Source organism: Vidua chalybeata, chromosome 6 (genome assembly GCF_026979565.1).
Source record: "Vidua chalybeata isolate OUT-0048 chromosome 6, bVidCha1 merged haplotype, whole genome shotgun sequence".
Classification (NCBI taxonomy): Eukaryota; Metazoa; Chordata; class Aves; order Passeriformes; family Viduidae; genus Vidua; species Vidua chalybeata.
Window position 1 is genome coordinate 49,350,529 of NC_071535.1, and position 19,697 is coordinate 49,370,225.

The following is a 19,697-nucleotide window of genomic DNA, read 5'->3' on the forward strand; positions in this document are numbered from 1 at the left end:
AAGCACAAACAATATGCTGGTATGGAGGGGCCACACAAAGTCAAGAGCTGTTAAGTGAGGGGAAGAGGAGAAGAATCTCTTGATGATAAATATATCTACCAGACACATGGAAAGAAAATAGCTAAGTCTAGCTTACATTTCTTTCAAAATTAAATAGATGTGGAAATGGTTGTCATATTCCCTGGGGAACTAGGAAGCTAGGAGCCACAGGAAAATAACGATGCATGATACTTTGGCTTTTGTTTTATTCCTTTCAGCCTGCTCTTCATACCACACCTCATGCATCAGATACCCAGTAGTCTGTGTATCTGATTAGGCAGCAAAAAAACCTCAGTTGCATTTGGTTTGCTATAGAAAGCTGAGTAAGAACAATGGCTCAGTCTTGTGTGTGCATTCAAAACCACTTCCTAAGCCTTGTTTAAAGTCACCCACCAACATTGTGGCTGGTAGCTCCTGTCTCCCAGATCTTAATCCTCACACAAGCTGATGCCAATTTTGGGCATGGTAAGAGAAATGTTAAGGAGCATCCCAGGCACACCTTAGTTATAGTACACAGCTGAGTGACTTGTAAACCTCACGTGTTTGTGTTGGTACAGCCTTTGATGTGAATTGGTAAGGAGAGTGCTCTCTGCCACAGCAGCTGGAACACACACAGCCAGAAGTCACACCAGGCTGTAAAGAGCATCTGTGGCCGCCCCTGTCAGAAGGTCAACAGATCACGGGGCTGACAGGTGCCTGTGCTGGATCCTGCGCCAGGGTGTGCCTTGGTGTGCAGCACCAGGTAGGAAACCTGCGTGGTGGGTGGCCAGATTGTACAAATGACTCAAATTCTCTGCTCAGGGGCAGCCTGTTGCACAGCTTGGTGCAGAATTAGGAACATTTGATTTTCCTTAAATTGTGATGAGTGCTGTTTATGCTCTGACTTCAGGTTGGGTTCAATTCCACACTCTTTAATAGTCATGATAACCTTAAGGTTAATTTGTAGTGTTAAGGCAAGAGAGTTTTGTGAAACACAGAACTGAACCTTCAGTTCCCCAATTGCTCCTACAGAAAGGGTTGGGCCTTCAGCACCCATGTTACTTTCCCAAGGAGGGAGATCCAGCATGCAAAAGGGAGGTGTAAGTGCTCACATCCTGGAAGGGCTTCAGGGTGTTTGGGCATGAGCTTTTCTTATGGAATAGCTAGTAGCTAATCTATCCCTGTGAGTAATTTCTAAATAATGAGGATGATTGATGAGTATTACTCTGCTATGGGAGCCTGATCCATAGTTAACATTTGTGATGGTGATAACCTTCCAAAAATGCATGTGGGAGACATGACACATTTTCCACCTCCTGCTTAGAATTGGTTTTTACTGCCTTACTCTCTACCCATATACAGTAATTCCTGAGGTGCCTTTACCCCCTCACCACCTCCTTTTATATATAATTTAAGGTCTTTAGGGATTGATACAAAGCAACCAGCCTGGAGTAGGTTGCTGCTTTCATCCTAACACCTCGTTGGTGTTAACTGGCAGCAACTCTCACCTTATTTAGGCACTGTAGTGCCTTGTGGCAGGTCTGTGCTTTTACATCCCAGCCTTCAGGCAAGCTTTTGGTCAGGAGCAATAGCTTTTACATACCTTTTTTTAGAACCAGAAGGCAAAGGCTGAGGCAGCAACTCTGAACACACACTGGCCTTGGGAGAGGCTCCTCACTGCTGTGCAGCTGTTGTGAGAGCTGGGGAGGACATGGGGCTCCAAAACCAAGTGCCACATGTGCTTAGGCAGCCCCTGGCAATCCTGCCTGAAGTCGACTTCTGTTTAGTTGGTGGTTTTTTCCTTTTTCCAGGCAGTCACTTGATAGGGTATAATCCTGTAAGATACTCAGTAAAGAAGCTGATACAGGAAAGTATTTTTGCAGATGCTTAATTTTCAGTGAATAAGTGGTCCTTTTATGTGGGTGGGAGCACTCATGTGCTTAAAGTTAAGCACATGCTTAAGTGCTTTCTTGGATTGGGGCCAAAATGCTAATGTGGTGGAGATTCCCTTTCTCAAGTAACTACAATGTTCAGGACTTCATGTGGACTCCTGGGCCTGCAGGATTACTGAAGTACACCCAGGACTGGTGAATATTAGACACTTTTGTTCTTAAACTTTTCATTTTCAACAAAACCTTCATGCAGTGTTGCTATATTATGACTTTTATACTTTGCATACAAAGAATAGTTCTTGACTAGGCCTGTGACAGACCTGAAAAGAAACCCTATTGCTGACCTCAAATTGGATTTCTTATGAGGATATTTTATTTTTTCTGTTTGAGGAAAAAACAAAGATTTCTTCAGCACCTTTTGCTCTGACTCTGCTGCTTTATTTTTAAACTGTTCCTACAACACTTCTGGAAGAAAATCAGCCTTTGACAGGCGCCACTAAGATGTTGAATTCCACTGCTGGAAGCCTCTTGTGTGATGTTGCACTTGCTGATGATAGTCTGCATTGATGACAGCAGTGGTAACAAGCCCAAAGCACACATGTGTGGGATGTGACAAGGGTGTGCACCTGTCTTGGGCACGGGGCACCAGGTCTTCCCCATGGCAGCCTCCTCGGTGGCTGTGCTAATCACCGGGAGTGACAGGGGAGTGACATTCACTGTGCCCAGCAGACAGGAGCGAGCAGGGTGTTGGGGCTCTGAGTACACAGCTGCTTCTCAAATTATGATGCACAGGGTCAGAGGTTACTGAGAAAAAGCAGATAAAATTATGCTTCCTACTGCCACCATGCCACATCAAAATGGTAAATTGTTTGTTTTATAGTGGGTCTGTCAAGCTGCTCTACTGTAGCAGACACGTGAATTTCTCAGCTCGCTTGTAGCCCTTTAAAAAATAAAGGGGTTTGTTTTCTAAATATTCTGTTAGAGATTTCTTTCTGTTAACTGTTGTTTGATTGCTGCTATAAAATAGAAGTTTTTAGACATTTTTAAAGTGTTTCCCTGGTGGTGAGGCTTGGCAGCAGGGTGAGGGTGTGGGGCCATCAGTGCTGAAGGATTTGTTTGCTCTGGCCGTGCTGTGTGTGGGCATGGCAGCTTGTGGGCTCCCCTTGGATACCTGGGATATGGGATAAGCTGTGGGCAGATGGCTGTGCACACGATGAGCCATCTAGGTTAATGAACTGGGCAATGCTGTTTGCCTTTTGTTCACGGCTACTGCTTCTGTTCCTGTTTCAGAAATAGGGCAGATCTTTATCCTGTGTGGAGCATCCGCTCACTTTTCTCAGAGTTGACACCTCTCTGCTGTCCTTTCCACTTGAATTTGTATTGAACAAGGGATGGTGCTTACAAGAAACTTGTGGAACTCAGAGTGAGAACCAGGCTGGAAAAACCATAAGAGTTCAAATATGTAGGGTATGTGATGCTTTCTCCAGCTTTGACTTTTTTTGAGTTCCTTTTTATTATGAAGGGCTTGTTAATTTTTTGTTAAATTCTTCGACCATAACTGTGACCAAAGAGAGGAATGCATTTGACAAGTGCAATAAAGCAACTGTTCTGTGTTTATGGCAAGTGCTATACTTTTATGCTATTAATTCAAATTGCCTGGATTTTTATAAAACTGCATCAGTATAGGATTACCTACCTTGCTAGAACAAAATGGATCACACTACAAAGTAGTCCACATCTCCCTATCAAATTTTAGAGGAAAAAAATCTTGGAGTCATAGGGGAGGCATATGTCTCTGGAGCACAGCTTTTAGATGCATTTTTGTAGCCAGCAAATATTGGGAGTCCCAAAGAGAAATAACAGGAAAATGCCATTAAATAAAATAGAAATTTCAGTGCAAAAAAGAAAATCAGTTGCACTGCATGTGAGGTAATGACACTTAGGAGGACACAGGTAACTCAGAAATGTGTTTTGCTACACTACTGTGACTAGGCAGAGAAGGCGACTGCAGTACTCAGTCCTCTTCCAAGAGGAAAAGTGGTGGGAAGTGTACATGGGCACAATTTCCTTGAGCAGACATCTGCTGAAAACCAGACGTGTGCAAATAATTGGTTATTTTTCTTCAGTTTGATGGTTGTACAGGCAAGGAAAAATAATTTGGGACCAGAGAAGTCTTTAGAGAATGAAGAAAGCATGAATGTGTTCCAAGACCAGTACACTGCTTCAATTCCAGGTATTTTTAATGTCTTTTTTTTTTTTCCCCTAAGTAACAGCAAGAAATCTGGGGTCTTGTTTGTTTGTTTTTGTTTGTTTGTCTGGGGATTTTTGGCTTTTTAATTAACAGGGGAAAATTCAGAAGTCATGTGCAGCTCCAAGAGGGAGGGAATGTGGGAATCCCTACTTCTTTACATATAGGGTTAGCATTCATGTCACAAAGTTGTTGATGCTCTCTTGTGAGCCTGGCAGAGCAGAAAGAGGGTCTGAATTCAAGTTTCTGCATCCAAAAATAGTTCTGACCACCAAATGAAGGCTATGAAGTGGAAAACCTGATAAGAATGACCATAGTGACCTGTACATGAATTCCCACGCATGTGTAACTTGTTTTCTTACACTGAAAAGGAACAATGGGGTTGGGTAGAATGGACTCCCCAAAATTAAGCTGGGCAGACTCTCTGAGTCAAACCTGGCCCAACCATTGCTTGAGTTTAGGATAAGTGCAGATAATTAATTAAATGTTCTTAAGTACACTTAGGCTTTCTTTGAAGCCAAGATTTTTAGTACAGAGATAAGCTGCTCTGCTGCCAATGCTTGCTTCCAGGGAAGGACTGAATGTTTCTCCCTGCTGGATCTCATGTTCATGGTGTGCTCAGTCACATCTGGTCAGTGACTGCAACCCAATAGCCATTGCTAAATCTTCAATGTCTTCTTGAAGGGACTCTGTGGAAAAGGGATAGTCACCATGGCAAGCACAACTTGTATTAGGGTCTGAATGGAACCAAGGCTTTTGGATTTTGGAGTTGGTTGCTCATGTGCTAACGAGGCTAACCCCTGTTTTTGTCAGCTCCCCATCTTTGTGGGATAGTCTAGCTCTCAGTGCCTACTAAGCAGTTGGTGTGCAAATGGTGGCTTTTTGAACTGCAATATTTGTTTGAGCCTTGTGTCACCTGACTTTGAGGTCAGTGAACCGCACTATTCATCTTGGAAAAATTCTTCTTATATTGTCAGGCTTCTGTTTTGGAAATGAAGTTATGATCCTTGCTGTCACCTCATGAGTGACAAATATAAGGCAACAAAAAAGGACTTACCACTAATCCTGCGAAATTAAATTCATAACAAAGTTGATCACTGAACAAGAAAATTGAGCTGGGCAGAGAGTCAAGATATCTCCATTTGGTTTGAGCCAACGTCTTCCTGATTAAAAACTAACATATTTTCTTTATAATACCATTCTTGAACTCTTACATTTTATACCACTATCTTAATCACTTCAGAGCTACAGTGTTTGCTCAGGTCCTTAAGGTGACTTCTAACAATAGTAGCAGAAAGAATGATCAACTGATGCTTTGTGAGGATAATCCTGAAGTCCATGGTATGTCATCAACCAGAGCGTGTCATTCTCTGTCCATTATGTTGATTTTTTTCCTGTACATGAGAAGCAGGCTTGTATTTGAGTTTTTCAGTTTAGACCTGTGTCCTCTGTTCTGAAAACAATGATTCCTAAGCAGTTCCTGAAGAAGCTTTTTCCTCAAATATTTGGGTGGGTAGAACTGGAAAAGTGAAACTGTCTGCTTCTAGGGCAGACTTTTCTTATGTATGTTTCTTTCTTGGAGTGCACTGTTAAATGCATTGTGGAGCCTGGGATGAACAGGTCATCCCATGCTATGTGTTACCCTATAGTTTATGTCAACTGTAATTTGAAGTGCTCCCTCCTAATCTCTCCCCCTCATGCATTATTTCCTTGTGCAGCATTAACACACCACATGCTGATCCACTGTTGCTTCATGGATTTAGAAAATAATCTACAGGCCTGCAGTGATGTAAAACATTAAATATTGTTTTAAATATTGGAGGCGCCATCCTGCCTACATGGTACTTAGGGTGGGCAGCATGCCAGCGCCTTTGCTGGCATGTGCCTGAGAACTGGAGCATGCCTGCTCCCAGGGAACAAAGCAAAGCCCAGGTCAATAAGGCAGGAATGATGACAGACAGGGAAGGGCTGGCTTATGGCTTGTGCTGTTTGACCATAATATCAGCTTTGGGGACTATACTGTCTGGAGGGCTAAGAGTTTCTTTCTACACTCCTGCCTTACTGCCTGCACCTGCCCATCCGAGGGCAGACAAGAATGAAAGGATACTTCCAGGGGCTTGTCAGTCAGTTATTGCACAGTGGGATTTCAGTGGATGCTTCATACTTGTTCTCTCAGTCTGTATTGCCAGATAACACTGGGTTGAGTGCATTTCTTCTTAGTTTGCTTCCCTCTTTCTCTTTGACACAGCAAAAAGCTGGCTTGTGTCTGGAAGGGCTGGGGAAGCCTGTGTGCTGTGCTGTGTGTGTGTGGGGAGGGAGCAGAGGTAGTGCAGAGTGCCTGCTGCACTGTTTTGGGATAACTCTGAGTTGTGACTTTCCTTTCTGCTCCAGAAAGGCTTCCCACTAGAGCCCTGCCTGCTGTTCTTCAGCCCCAGGTTTTCAGTGATGTATCCACACCCACGCTCACTATTTGTACAGGGACAACTAGAATAGAGCATGTGTTTTCTTTTCCTTGCAGTGACTTGGACATGAGAGACCATTGGGAGTTGTCCTGTTTCCTTACTGAAAAGCTGCAGTTGCATGATGTCAGCCAAAAAGCTGCAGAAGCTCAGAGTGGTGTGTGCAGCTGCTCAGCCCTCTGGGCACAGCCTGCATGGGGCAGACATAAACTGGGCCATGGTTTTAGGTCACTGCCTGGGGACTGCTGACCCTGTCCTTACCTGCAGTGTTCCTGATGTTGGGGAAAAAGTAAGTCCCCTTTAACTTTCTCATCACCACATCAGCTCCTGTCTTTGTGCCCATGGTCCCAAGTTCCTTGTAAGGGAGAGCACTTAGCACCACCACATGCAAGGTGGTCCTGTACTACTGAATTCATGGCACAGTGAATGATGTTTTGGAAGGCAAAGCCTCAAATACTGTTGGAAACATCTACCCATGAGGTGCTTAATATAGTTCATTATATTGGAGTGTCTGCATGAAAGAGGCAGGAGAAAAGGGTTGCTCACAAATATTATCAGTACAAATCAGCATGGTATTAATGCAGTCAAAGGTATGGTCTGTTTATACACCCACCCTTTAATGCATGTGAATGTGCTTAATTCTGTGAGAATTTGCAAAGCCAGGAGCTATATGAACTTGGCTGTCACACACTTCTTAAAGCATTATTTCTCCTTTTGTCTGCAGATCCGTGTAATGCCAAATGGCCCAAGAACTTCAAAGACATACTGCAACTTAAATCTGTCCTTCATGATTTTGCTTCCTTCAGCATCTAGCTGTGGCAAGGCCAGCTTCTCACTGGCTCTGGGGGCTCTCTCTTCAGACTTTTAAATGTAAGTGAATTATAGCAGTTCATGTTACCTGGTCCAGCTGCACTAGAAATGGGCACCTTGACTCATCAGGAAAGCAAGCATCTCTCTTCCACTGGGTCCAAATTCCTCATTAGCTTTGAAATACTTCACTCTGCTCCCACCCCTCAAGTTACAGCTTCTTGGGCTAGTTCATTAGTTCTTATTTCCAGAAACTGCTATATCTCAGAGGGCTTCTGAACTGACTACAAGATGACTAATACAGGTAAGGTACCTCACCTAATTTTCATGTAATTGGCATAGCTTACTTTCTGAAGTTGCTTTTTCCTCAAGAGATGGAAGTGCAGAGCATTGATGTACCATCTTGGAGCATTTATAGGATGAGACTCCTGAATTTTTCTCTCTGCTTGCTTAAGTTGTGTAAGCTTAGCCTCTTTCTTTTGAAGAGTTGCTGTAACTACCAACTTAGCTACTGTAGTAACATTGGAACACAAAATTAATGAAAAACAGAAATGCAATTTAGCTACAAACCCCTAAATGCAGTATTCTCATGTTTTAACCCAGCTGACTGGTTAAGTGAGCAAGTGTGGAAGCAACACTTCTCACTCCTGGCTATCCCAGTGAGCTGCTCCTTCCCTTGCTGGTCAGCAGCAGGCAATAGTGTCCTGTCATGTTCATGTTCAGGTGTTAGTGGGTCTCTAACCTGGACTGCTAATGTATGGGACGAGCTCTGAACATGTGCAATAAACTCAACATATGGAAAAGCAAAAGGAAGATATTAGTATAAGATCATGTATGTTGTTGAGATACGTATATATCTCTTCTTTCACTGAGCTGTGGTTAATCAAAAGATTCATTTTGGGTTACATCTGAAGAAGAGACTCCCCCATTTAATGTCCAGCATAGGTTGTTGTTTCAGCCTGAGCATTTATGCTTTGCTTCTGGTGTATTGGAAAAATGTGATAATGTCTAAAACAAGAATTATGTGGGAAAGACATGAAGATGCATAAAATGATGAAAATCCATAGGTAGAAGGATCTTGTTAAATGGACTTAGGAGATTGTCATAAATATCATTTTAGTGTGATGTAGTTCACATGATAACAAGATACTTTGTTCCACCAGCAAAATGGAGCATTAGCTTAGAGGACTGGATTACTCATGGCACAAACATGGCTGTTATGTGCAAACTTTCGGTGTTCTGCCAAGGTCAGTTTGTGGGGGTTAAGATGAGACTGTTTCCTAAACTGTGAAAGTGATCCTAGGTACCCAGCCTGCTGGAATGCCTGGAGGTTTTATGGATTCCTTCCCCTTTAGCCCACTAGCAGGGTATCTGCTAGTGCAGGCTCCCCTTTCCTGCCTGCATCGTTGTAGTGGGGTTGGCCTTAGGAAAAGCATTGCTTTGACTCATTTTGTTTTCTGACTTCTTGTTTGCCTGCAGAAGGAGCATTTACAGCAACCTCTTCTGTAGATAACCAAGGCAAAATGTTGACCTCAGGCACTGGAAAAGATGAATGTAACACTCATGTTTGAATACGACACCAGACCCAGGATAGGAGTGGGAAGGTGTAAAGTTATAGTCGGATCTACACTCAGAGCACCTCAGCAGAGAACATTTGTTTGGGAAGGGCTGGTGAAAGGTTTCATGTCATGCAGGTGAAGGAAAACAGATTTTGGCCTGGGGCTGAGGATCTGCAGTGGACTTGCTCCTCCTGCCCACTTAGAGGGGGTGTGCACTTGCAGGTCCTGTGACAAGGCAAGTCTTGGCCATGCCTGAGGCTTGCTGGAAAGGCCATTCCTGAGGGTGCCTAGCAGAGCTCCAGATATGTTGCCCTTGTGTCAGGCTGGCTTTGTGCCCTCCCCTTGCAGTTCACAGGCTATTGCTGGTCTGGCTGTGCTTGCCCAGTGCTCCAGAGCCTCAGCCACAGCATCCCATTTCTGATGGCTCGGAGCAGAGCTTCTCTGCTAAAGCTTGATGTTAGAAGCATGCACTGAAATGGAGGTGTCAGAGTGGTCTCTAACTGCTTGAAGTGGTGCGGCTGCAAATTCTGTCTGTTTAGGAGCATGTTTTGTTATGGAAGGGTGTGGAAGACTCATGGAGTGAAGCTGATAAGCAGCAAATGAAGTTGCAAATACATGTTCAGGGTGAAGTCAGGGGATCAAATACAGATTATATTCCTTTGCCTAACTGCCTTCAGATTTTATAATTCATTGATTTTTTTGCTAAAAAATCAATTTTTTAGTTAAAAATCTAAGGGACATTTGGGGGGATTACCAGGCTTCCACAATGTCACTGTCAGACTTGGATTCTGGGAAGCTCTGTCTTAGTGCAGGATTTGAGGATGAAGGTACTGTGTGAGTACAGAAGTAGGATTAAATTTCAATCAAACCCAGAAAGAAACAGTAGAGGGCTGAAAGATATCTTCCCTCAGCTGAAGTAGTTACTCTCTTCATACCTGTAAAGAGAACCTTGCCCAAATTCCCTTAATTTGCTTTAAAGTACATCTGAGGCCTCAAGTAGATCTCAGCTCCAATGTATTAACTGTCCCAACAGAAACAATGCACTACAACCTCACCCTAATTTTACTGGACTCAGCTGCCACTACTCTGGAGCAGAAGCAAGAAAAAACAAAATTAATATCTGGATAAACAGCCTATTAATTTCAGGGTCCAGAGAGCAGCCTGGGCAGTGAGCTAATGAGAACACCAGAGCCATGCAGCCTTGGGGGAGGTGGGGGCAGAGAAGAAAACAGAACAAACACTCCTTTTGTAGCTTGGAGCTAAGGGGATTCAGCCAAAGGTTAATTGCTTTCTACCCTAAAATGCTGTGAAGTGTTGCTGCTGCGTGGTGTCATACAGCTGCTTCATCCCAGCCTAAGGGTGTCTGTTTCAGTGGTGGGTGGCATGAGCCAAGATCCTTTTTTTAACTGCACGGGGGTGTTGCAAGGTCTCTTGAGTTAAGGCTTCCAAAAATCTGGTGGAGCTTGGTTGGTATCATTTAGGATTTCACCACATCATGGGAGCAGTTAGCAAAAACACCAAATGAGCACTGAAAGAACAGTTTGCTCTTCACTAGGAATTTTTTTTAAGGGATGCAAGCTCATTGTTTCCTCTGATTCTTTGTTAGACAATCAAATGAAAGATGCTACAGGAATCAAGAGATAAGGACAGAAATGTGTGTAGTAGTAAACATCACCTTACTGTCACCTTTGCCTCTTAGCCAATGTTTGTTGTATGAACTTTAATTTTAATGCTCAAATCTGTTATTCCTAAGAATAAAAAAAAAAAAAATCTGTTTTTTTTTTTTCGTTAAAGATTCTGCTCCTGCAACTTCTACACTGTGTAGAACTTAAAGCGATAAAAGAACTTTCTATTAGAATGGGTGTGTTGTGACAGCTTGGAAGTTTCCTTCTGGTTGGTGGGACATCAAAAATTTCAAAAAAACAGAAAGTTGTACCTGGGGAAAATCATCCTGTGATGTTGTGCAGTCTTGTGACAGTGCCCAGGTTACCTTGTCTGAAGATCATCATAGTGGAAGAGAATTAGAGTAGAGTATTTAAGTTGGAAGGGACCTATAATGATCATCTACTCCAATTCCAATTGATATTTGTGAGATTAAATGGAACTAAATAGAAATGTGATATCTGATCTTCCTGTAGAGGGGGTAAATTTCTGATTTTAGTGTTTGTATGTGAAGTCTCAATATTGCAAATAATTCTGCTGATATCACTTCTCTGACCTGTTTGTCTCAGTTTCTCCTGTCTGGTCATTCTGCCCATTTCCTGGTGAACATTTTTATCTTCTACTTGTGCTTTCAACACTTACTTTAGTTCATGACTCCACAACTGAAGTTTATCATATATTTGGCTTAAATTCATGACCAGCAAGCTTGAGCAAGTGTGTGCTTGTTGAATGTCAGAGCCTGAGTATTTTTAATGCCCAGTTCAGGTAAGGAGGAGCTGTTTCCTCTGTGATTCTTATACCAAATGACAGGATGATCTGAAAAAACCCTGAACATTTCATTAGTGTCTCTTCCTATCTCAGTCATGTGTGCAAGGCTCACTCTGCACTGCTGTGAGCCAAGTCTGGTTCCACCCATCCCCCAAAAGACAAAGTGTGGGGTCACAGCACTGCTCCAAATAACCAAGCTCTCCCCAGAGTTAATTCCTCTCAAAGGAGAACAAGGCAGGCAATAAGGGAACTTGAGATAGGAGTGCTTTGGGCTCTTGTTTGCCCTCCATGTAGGTCCCTCCCTGTCCCTTTCTGATAATGAAAGAACAGGTCCCAGTTCTTCTGCTTCCAGAGGATAGTGTTAAGAATTATGGTGCTCAGGCAGCTAATGGTCAAATTGGGAGCACAGACAACAGCCCTTAGAGCAGTTTTACCACATGGGAAATGTTTAAAGCATTTTTTCAACAAGGTTTTGGGGTGTTCTGCTTTTGAAGTCCCCTATTCCAACTAGGGTGATGTATGTACCTCTGCTTTTGTTGGAGCTGAGTATCACAAATAGGATGAGGCTCCCTTTCTGCATGACAGTACAATAGAAACCCATGAGTTTCTCTGGAGAATTTTGTCTGACTCAGCAGGATTGCCTAAACTTTCAGAGACAACTGCAACCCACACTACCAATGGTAGAGGTGCATGGTATCACTCCTATTTTCTGTTCCTTACTTGTCCTCTGGCCTAACTGAAGGTGCTGACTTGTTAGTTTGCAACATGAATGGCCACTGAGCCCAGTGGGACTGGGGAGAGGGCTTGTAATACTGATTGCATGACTCTATTAGCAACAATTTGTGTGAGTTATTTGGTAGTATAGTTATGAGCCATCTGCCTGCATCTGCAGTTGCTCAGCAGCCTGAAAGCGCACTTTGAAGTCAGCTTTACTGAAGCTGACCCTAGTAAGTTCTTGCTTTTCATTCCTAGAACTGTTGCACAAAGTTAACGTCAAGTGCTGCCTTAGAATCCTGGATCTTTCCAGTGAAGCAGATAGGAATTCTGGAAGGTTCTGCAGTGTCTGAGAGATCTCCAACATAGCTTTAAAGTTTTGTGAGTATTTCATGGGAAACAAATCTTTCCCTGTTTTCTTTCTTTTTTTTTTTTTTTTTTCCACTTCATAATAGCATTAAACTCATTTTCTGCAAACCTGCTTTCAACAGTCTAGCTAATTTATACTGGAAGTAATTGGACACGCCTAATGAAAAGCATAGTGGCATTTTGCTGTTGAACTGCAATGTTCTCTTCAAGTCACTGGTCTCTTCCATTTGATAATTGTCATAACAGTGCTTAAGTAACCTGACTTCTCCTCTTTCCTGCCAGTGATGAAAGCTTAAAATGAGTCTTCAAAACTGTCACTCTTCTCTAAAGTTTCCTTAACAAAATGGCATTTATTCCTCTCTTAATATCTTGCTATCTAACATTATCTTGCTGTTCAGCCTTCAGAGAGCTCTCACTGGAATAGTCAATCAGGCAAGGGCTTTAGATACTCCCGGGGTACTGCTTATCTTGAGAAATCCAAGGGGATCATGGTGATGCTGTTTGTGACCCCAGTCTCTTGTTGTGTAGGAACACGTTCATCTACTCTCAAATCCATAGTAAATTCATGTTACCTGCTTACTCACTCATTCCATAGTGGGATTCTGGTCCATCCCAGAGCTGTGGTGCTTCTGGGCAAGAGCAGCATTTGTGCTGCTGTTGTGGTTGCAGTTTTCCTGGTGTGCCCCTGGCATGGCAGGTGCCATATGGACAGAGTGTTGAGTTGTTCCCTCAGCTCTTGTGTAAGATTTGCCAGGCACTGCCTTTGTGGGGTTCTCAATCTCATAGCCTTCTTCAGCCTTCAGAGAGGCTGGAGGTATGTACAGCAGGCACCACAGAGCTGTTAGTGAGATGTAAATTGCTGCCATCTACCAGCTCATCTAGGGGGTTCCCACCTGGTGTGGTGGGTGCTGGGATCTATGCTCTAGCTCCAAACCCTGGCTCCTAGGATTTATCTTTGACCAGGGCTGTTTTCAAACACTTGAAGGAAGTGGATGCCTGGTCTGATCTCTTCATAGACAAACCAACCTTGTCTGTAGGGTTGACAGACCCTAAGACTCCCAAAGACCCAAACCCAAACAAAACCAACAACTAAATAACCCAACCCCAAGCCCACAAAAAAAATAAACAAAAAAACCCCAAAAACCCAAACAAACAAACAAACAAAACAAAACCAAAACCAAAAAAAACCACCAAGCAATCAAACAAAAACCTGATGTGGATCTGAGGTTTCTTAGCAGTCACTATCTAGCCTAACTTCTACGGGACTTCTTTATGTTACAGATTCCTGTCCCAGAGGGTTTTTTAGCAGTCAAGAGGGTTGGAAGGTATTTGAGCTGCTACAGTATATCGTGTTCTCAGCAAGAGCTTCTGTTCTCTATTCAGTCCAGAGAGGGTCTTAGCCCATCTCTGTGAGCATAACTGTAATGCTTATGAATTATTCCTTGTGGAAACTTTAGCTATTGTGCTTAGTGGGTTTACAGGAGCTTTTTCAGTCTGCTTTTAATGTATTTGTGTTGGTGGGGATTCTGAGTGGAATTACATGCCTAGGCTTTCAGATAACTGCTGTAAATACACAGATCCACTCTAGTCCCTTACTTCACAGTAGCAGCTGCTGCGGTGTTGTAGAAACTTCATAGCTCTGACTGCATCTTATTAGTTCAGCACACTATTAATATCCCAGAAGCTTTTTGTATTAGTTTCCACACTTAATATTGGTTCTCCTTCCTTCTTCCCTGCCCCCCCTTCATACTCAGTCATTAAACTAAATTAATCTTGGGGCTTTTTCATTTAAGATGCCCTTGCTGCTCACACCAAAGAGGGGAACCAGACTGGAAGCAAACCAGTTGTGCTAACAGTCACCTGGTATATTTAGTGGCAATGTCACCTAACATGCATTTATGCTCAGAAGTACTGCCTTTCTGCTTCTATATGGAGCACTTGTAGTGCTGGCAAAATCTTTCCAGAGAAACAGCTGCTGATTGGCTCTTCTTGTCTATTTGGGGAAGGATATGTCCTTAAATACTTAGTTATTCTGCTTCCTAAAAATAGCATCAAGTACTTGACACTATCAGGATTGGACTCAAAACTTTTACTGAGATGAATTGGGTGCATTGCACCAAGACCTGGTGAATCCTTGTGTCCCCTAAAGGAAGGACTGCACAAGTACCAGCAAGTGGATGGAGGTGCATCTAGGGCAAGTCAGTGCATGGGGCTCTAAAATGTCAATTGCAGTCTTCCTCTGGAAGGCTTTAAAACCAATTGTCACATTATTATGGTTAAGTGGCTCTGGTGAAAAGGCTACAGGATTGAGGTGCATCTCAGCTAATATTTCTTCTGCATGTAAAGAAATCCTGTCCCAAATGGCAGCAATGCCTCTCCTTTCAGGTGTTGTGTCTCAGTAAGGTGGAGAATACAGGCTCTCTTCTGGGTAGGGATTGGGAGCCAACTTGTCTTTGCCAGTCTGCTGCTGACCAGAGACAGGGCAAGGAGGAAGGCTCCACCAGCACTTGGCACGACTGCCCCAGCCTCCAAATGCATAAACCATCTAACTGACACATAACTCTGACTGAGGAGAAGGCTCTAGGGTGAGCAGCTCACCAAGAATAGAAGTGTTTTATCCCTTTGGTTGACCGTAGGTTCTTCCCACTGTTCCTCAGAGCTTTACAAGGTCAGGAAAACTTGACATCCAGAGAGCTGGTAGAGTACCAAGGGAAGGGTTTTACCCCAGAGCCCAGGGGCATTGCTCACTTCTGAGCTCTTGTTGTGACACTTCATCCAAGGGAAAGCAGTGAGTGAATCATGTAATACTCCATTGAAACAGAGGCTAGCTTAGGACAGCTTGAGGGTCTAGGACACTGAAATATCTTCCTGTCCAAAATAGTTTGAATTAGTTGATCTGCATGGCATGCTGCCAGGCTTCAAGGAGAACTGGGGAGACTTGGCTGCTGGTCAGCAGGCTGGACTGGGTGGTAGGAAGTTAATTATAGCTGCTCTTCCATGGAAAGAATGAGTTTGGCTTAGATGAGATGTAAAGCTGCTAGCTGGTACAGGAAGCAAATGCTGAAAGTCTTGTCTATTATCACTTGAATGAGCTTGTAGAGCTTATGGACAGCCTTGAGACTCATGGCCTCAGTTCTCCTGGTACTGGCCTCTGAATCTGAGCTGTGTGGTTGGGCAGCATAGGTGCAGGTCTGAAGAAATGAAGCTGTCACTCTTGGTCAGCCTCAGGGAGTGGTGGGTGTATTTTCTGTTCCTCAGCAAGTTTAGGTTCCCTCAAGTTCCCTTATACTCCAGTTCCCACCTGTAAGAGTCAGCTCTTTGTTTCTGAAGCAACTTAATTTAAGGACAGAGAAGTAAGACAGATGCTTTTCCACACACTAAATGTTTTGGGAAGAAAGATTATCTCAAAAGCTCAGACAAGACCAGTTTGGAAAAAAGGGTGGAGGAGACTGGATAAAACAAACAAACAAAAAAATCTCTTCTTGAGTGGAATGGCGGTGAGGAATTTCTTATGGGGGATTTAGCTGAATCAAAGGTTACAGTAAAGCACGAGTAATAGATTTGCTTTAAACTGTACCAGCTGGTCCTCTCCTTTTAAAGGCTTGTGGCAGAGTGGCTTTAATGATGTTATTGTGGGTATCTGTTGGACTTGTTCTTGAGCATTTGATTAGAGTTTATAATTTTTAAGGTGAAGGCTAGGAAAATCAAGTGGTGTTGCATTCAGTGTGAAGCTTGTATTTCCTTATGTATTCTTCAATTCCCTTCAGGAACTTTTTAGTTTCCTTGCAGGAAACTAATACAAGGCTCTGGGTTAATACACAGAGGTCTCCAAGCCAAGCCCAGTTTCATTCCTTGTAACAACTGGTGCTTCTTAAGGGAGATTCTAGCTCCCAGAATAACTATGTGGATCAAGTTTTGCCATCTCCCTCATCCTAAATTTCACACTTCTGATTGTCCTGCTTAGAAAGAGAGAGAATGAACAAGAGTTGATGGAATATCCATCTCTCATTAAAAACAGTTCTTGTCCTGACTATTGTAGGGAAACTCTATTTCCTTGGTGGCTTGTTGCTGATTTCTGTTCTTGTCTGTTTGATTTCCACCCTGGAAAACAGGTGTAGAAATGCTGTAAATAGTAAGAAGTCTGATGCATGCAGTGAGTTCCTTGAAGACTCTAAATTACAGTTTTCCTTCCTGTGCTACAACCTCAGGTCCCTGACCTGCAACTGCAGCATATTTTCTGTGACTAACAGCTGTAATTCCCTAATTATCATGCTCTGTTCTCCTGCTGTGCTGTAGATTTTGTTACCAAGGAAGCAAACCAAGTTTCCTCGTTCGTACCCTTGCTCTGTACTTGCTCCCAACTGTTTTAAATCCACCATTTGATGCAGCCCATAAAGACAAATTACTATCTCTTGTTTCGAATATTCAAAGTTTCCAGAACGTATTACGTAGCTGCATGCTGGGGACAAAGAAGGAAAATTAAGTCTTTCTGGCCTTTTAGTGAAAGCAGCTGGTGCAAAGCTATTGCTAGGTTAGAAAAAGTACCTTTATTCGCTGTAACCATCCCATGTGGAGTGCTGGACTAGAGGTAGTCTCAAACAGTGGGCCCAAGCAAGTGGTACTGTTATAATGTGATTGACAAAACTACTGTAAACCCCTGCAAAATGAAGGTGTGCATTAAACCCTGATGGCAGGTTATGTGTGCCATAATTTCCATACAAGCCTCATCATTTGAGGATAACTAACAAAGGGTCAGTTCCTTTTTGCCTCCATTGCTTTTGAGGATGGGGATATATGACTGCATGCCACATGGAAATGAGAATAAACCTGTGCTAATCGAGGTGATTAGGTCAATACAGGCAGGCTGTATTGTGATAGGTAAGCAGCTGGTTAAAATATCACAGAAACATGTTAAGAAGTAGAAAATCTTTTGGTTTCCTAAAACCCCACAACCTAATGTTTACCCTTCTAATTATGCAAAGGTATAACTGAATATTGCATGTACCAGACTTTACTGGATGATGCCCATCATTCTCCTGCAGAATGCACAAAGGCAAGTTTAGCTCTTTAAGCAGTTGTCAGTCTAATGTGGCTGTGTCCACAACATTTATATCAAGCCCCCAGTGCCCTGGGTGGAAGTCGGTGACAAACAGGAATGCTTTCCATGACTCCTCTGACCATTAAAGTAAGAGCGAGGAGGCTGCTCCTTCCTCTGGAACACTGGAATTAAATCCACAACTGGATCTAGAACATGTAACACCCAAGGTGGGGGGGCAATGAAGGAAATTATCTGCTTGGCCTCAGAGGAGAAGGAAAAATGAAATACAAATGCCAAAGAAAAGGAGTAAGTTTAGACAATACAAAAGATATCCCTAGAAGTAAGATTGTCCAGCATTGCTTTATTTACATACTTCACAAGGGGCTTCACAGAGTGCATTATGTAGCTGACAAACATGGATCAGGTATGGAGGCACATAAATCTATGGGGACCATTGTAGATGTATTTTTCACTAAAGAATAATGGTGGGATAACGTAGATAACCTATGAAGACACTTTTGTTCAGTTTCTGGAACTTTACTCTTGTGCCTGAGTGTGTTTAAATATTAAGTATTGTATACCTTAGCATACACATGTCAGAATATATTGGTGTAATGTGGAAACTTGCCTCTAAGATACATTAAACTCAAGGTTAGAGATACAAACTTTAGTACTTCATAGAAACTCAAGTTGTGGTGGCAGCTCAGCAGATGTTTTGACTTCATGACACCCTGAGCTGGTGTTATGCTATGCTAGATTGTACCTATAATAACCTGAATAATTTTTTTTTTTTTTTTTTTGGGACAACTGACTCTTTGATGTGATTGTACCTGATTTAGGTTTCTCTGCTTGCTTGCTGAGTGTACCTGTCCACACTTGTGAGGCTTCCTGTGCTGGCCAGCAGGCTGCAGTGGATTTGCCTGAATCTCAGGATGGGAGGAGTCACCAGCACACATTGTGTTACCTGCCACACATTGTGTGACCCTTCACCAGCAGGGCATGCAGGTCCCCTTCAACCTACCACCAACAGCATTCTTTCTCATTGGTGTCAAAATCCCTTCTGAAATAGGAGCTGGATGTGTAATTTAAAACCTTTATGCAGAAATAACAAAGGATCCCCAGTGTCTTTTCCCTTTGACAAGGCCTGGGAGAAACTACCTAGTGCCACTCTGTTGTTAATACTCATGAAATTGGTACCTTAGAAGGGTATTGGTGGAAGTAGTTTTCATACTTCAGTTTCACTGAAGATGTGCACTCCTTTTGTGAGAATTCTGAGCTGTTCAGTGCTTCCAAATTTCATAAACCCTGCAGGTAAAGTTGTTGTTTTTTCCCCAGTGAACTCCAAGGACATGTACTGCTGGTGGCCTCAAGCTGGGAGGGACTTTTGGTGGGAGGCTCTTGGTGAGCAGAGTGACACGCAGATGCTGAAGGACTCCAGATGGGAGGAGAGTGCGAGTGCCCTCACCCGTTTCTGACTCAATACATAAACAAACAATTTAAAAAATCCCCAAAAACAGTAGGTCCTGCTCTCCTCAGCCCCAGCACAGGCCTGCACCCTGAGGTAGAACATGCAACAGCTTATTGTGCTTAATAGCTTTTTTTTTTTTTTTTTTTTTTTTTTTAAGGTGTGGGCTTCCACCACAGCAAACCTGGAGAGTCACTCTGTCCAGGATCAATCAAAACACAGCTTTTGCTCCAGGCTTGGTTTATTAACAGCACCATGAGCAGTTAATTGAGAAAGGCAGGTCTCTGCCTGCTGGGCATGCAAGTCTCTCCAGTGAGAGAGAAGGAAGATGTGTGGCCATCAAAGCTATACTTAGCAGGCAGGAACACTGTCCTGCAGCATTCCTGCTAAGGCTCACTCACAGCTGAAACACTCAGGCTGTGGCACGGGGGGAGTTGGGTTACACAGGGGAGCAGGCTGGCTCTTCCCTAGCTGAGCATCTGCTGTGCCACAGCACAGGCACAGAGAGAGCTGTTTGGGGGCTACCTCTGACTTGCTGCTGTGGCGGTAATGTTTGCTGAGAGTGCTGGAGTGTGCATCTGCTTCTCCTGAGAGGGGAGAGAGGGTGTGTTCTTAACCACCTTACTGAGATGGAATGTTTTATTTGGGAAAGAGCACACATACTTGGCAAATAAAATGGAGCTTTGACCAGACAGTTG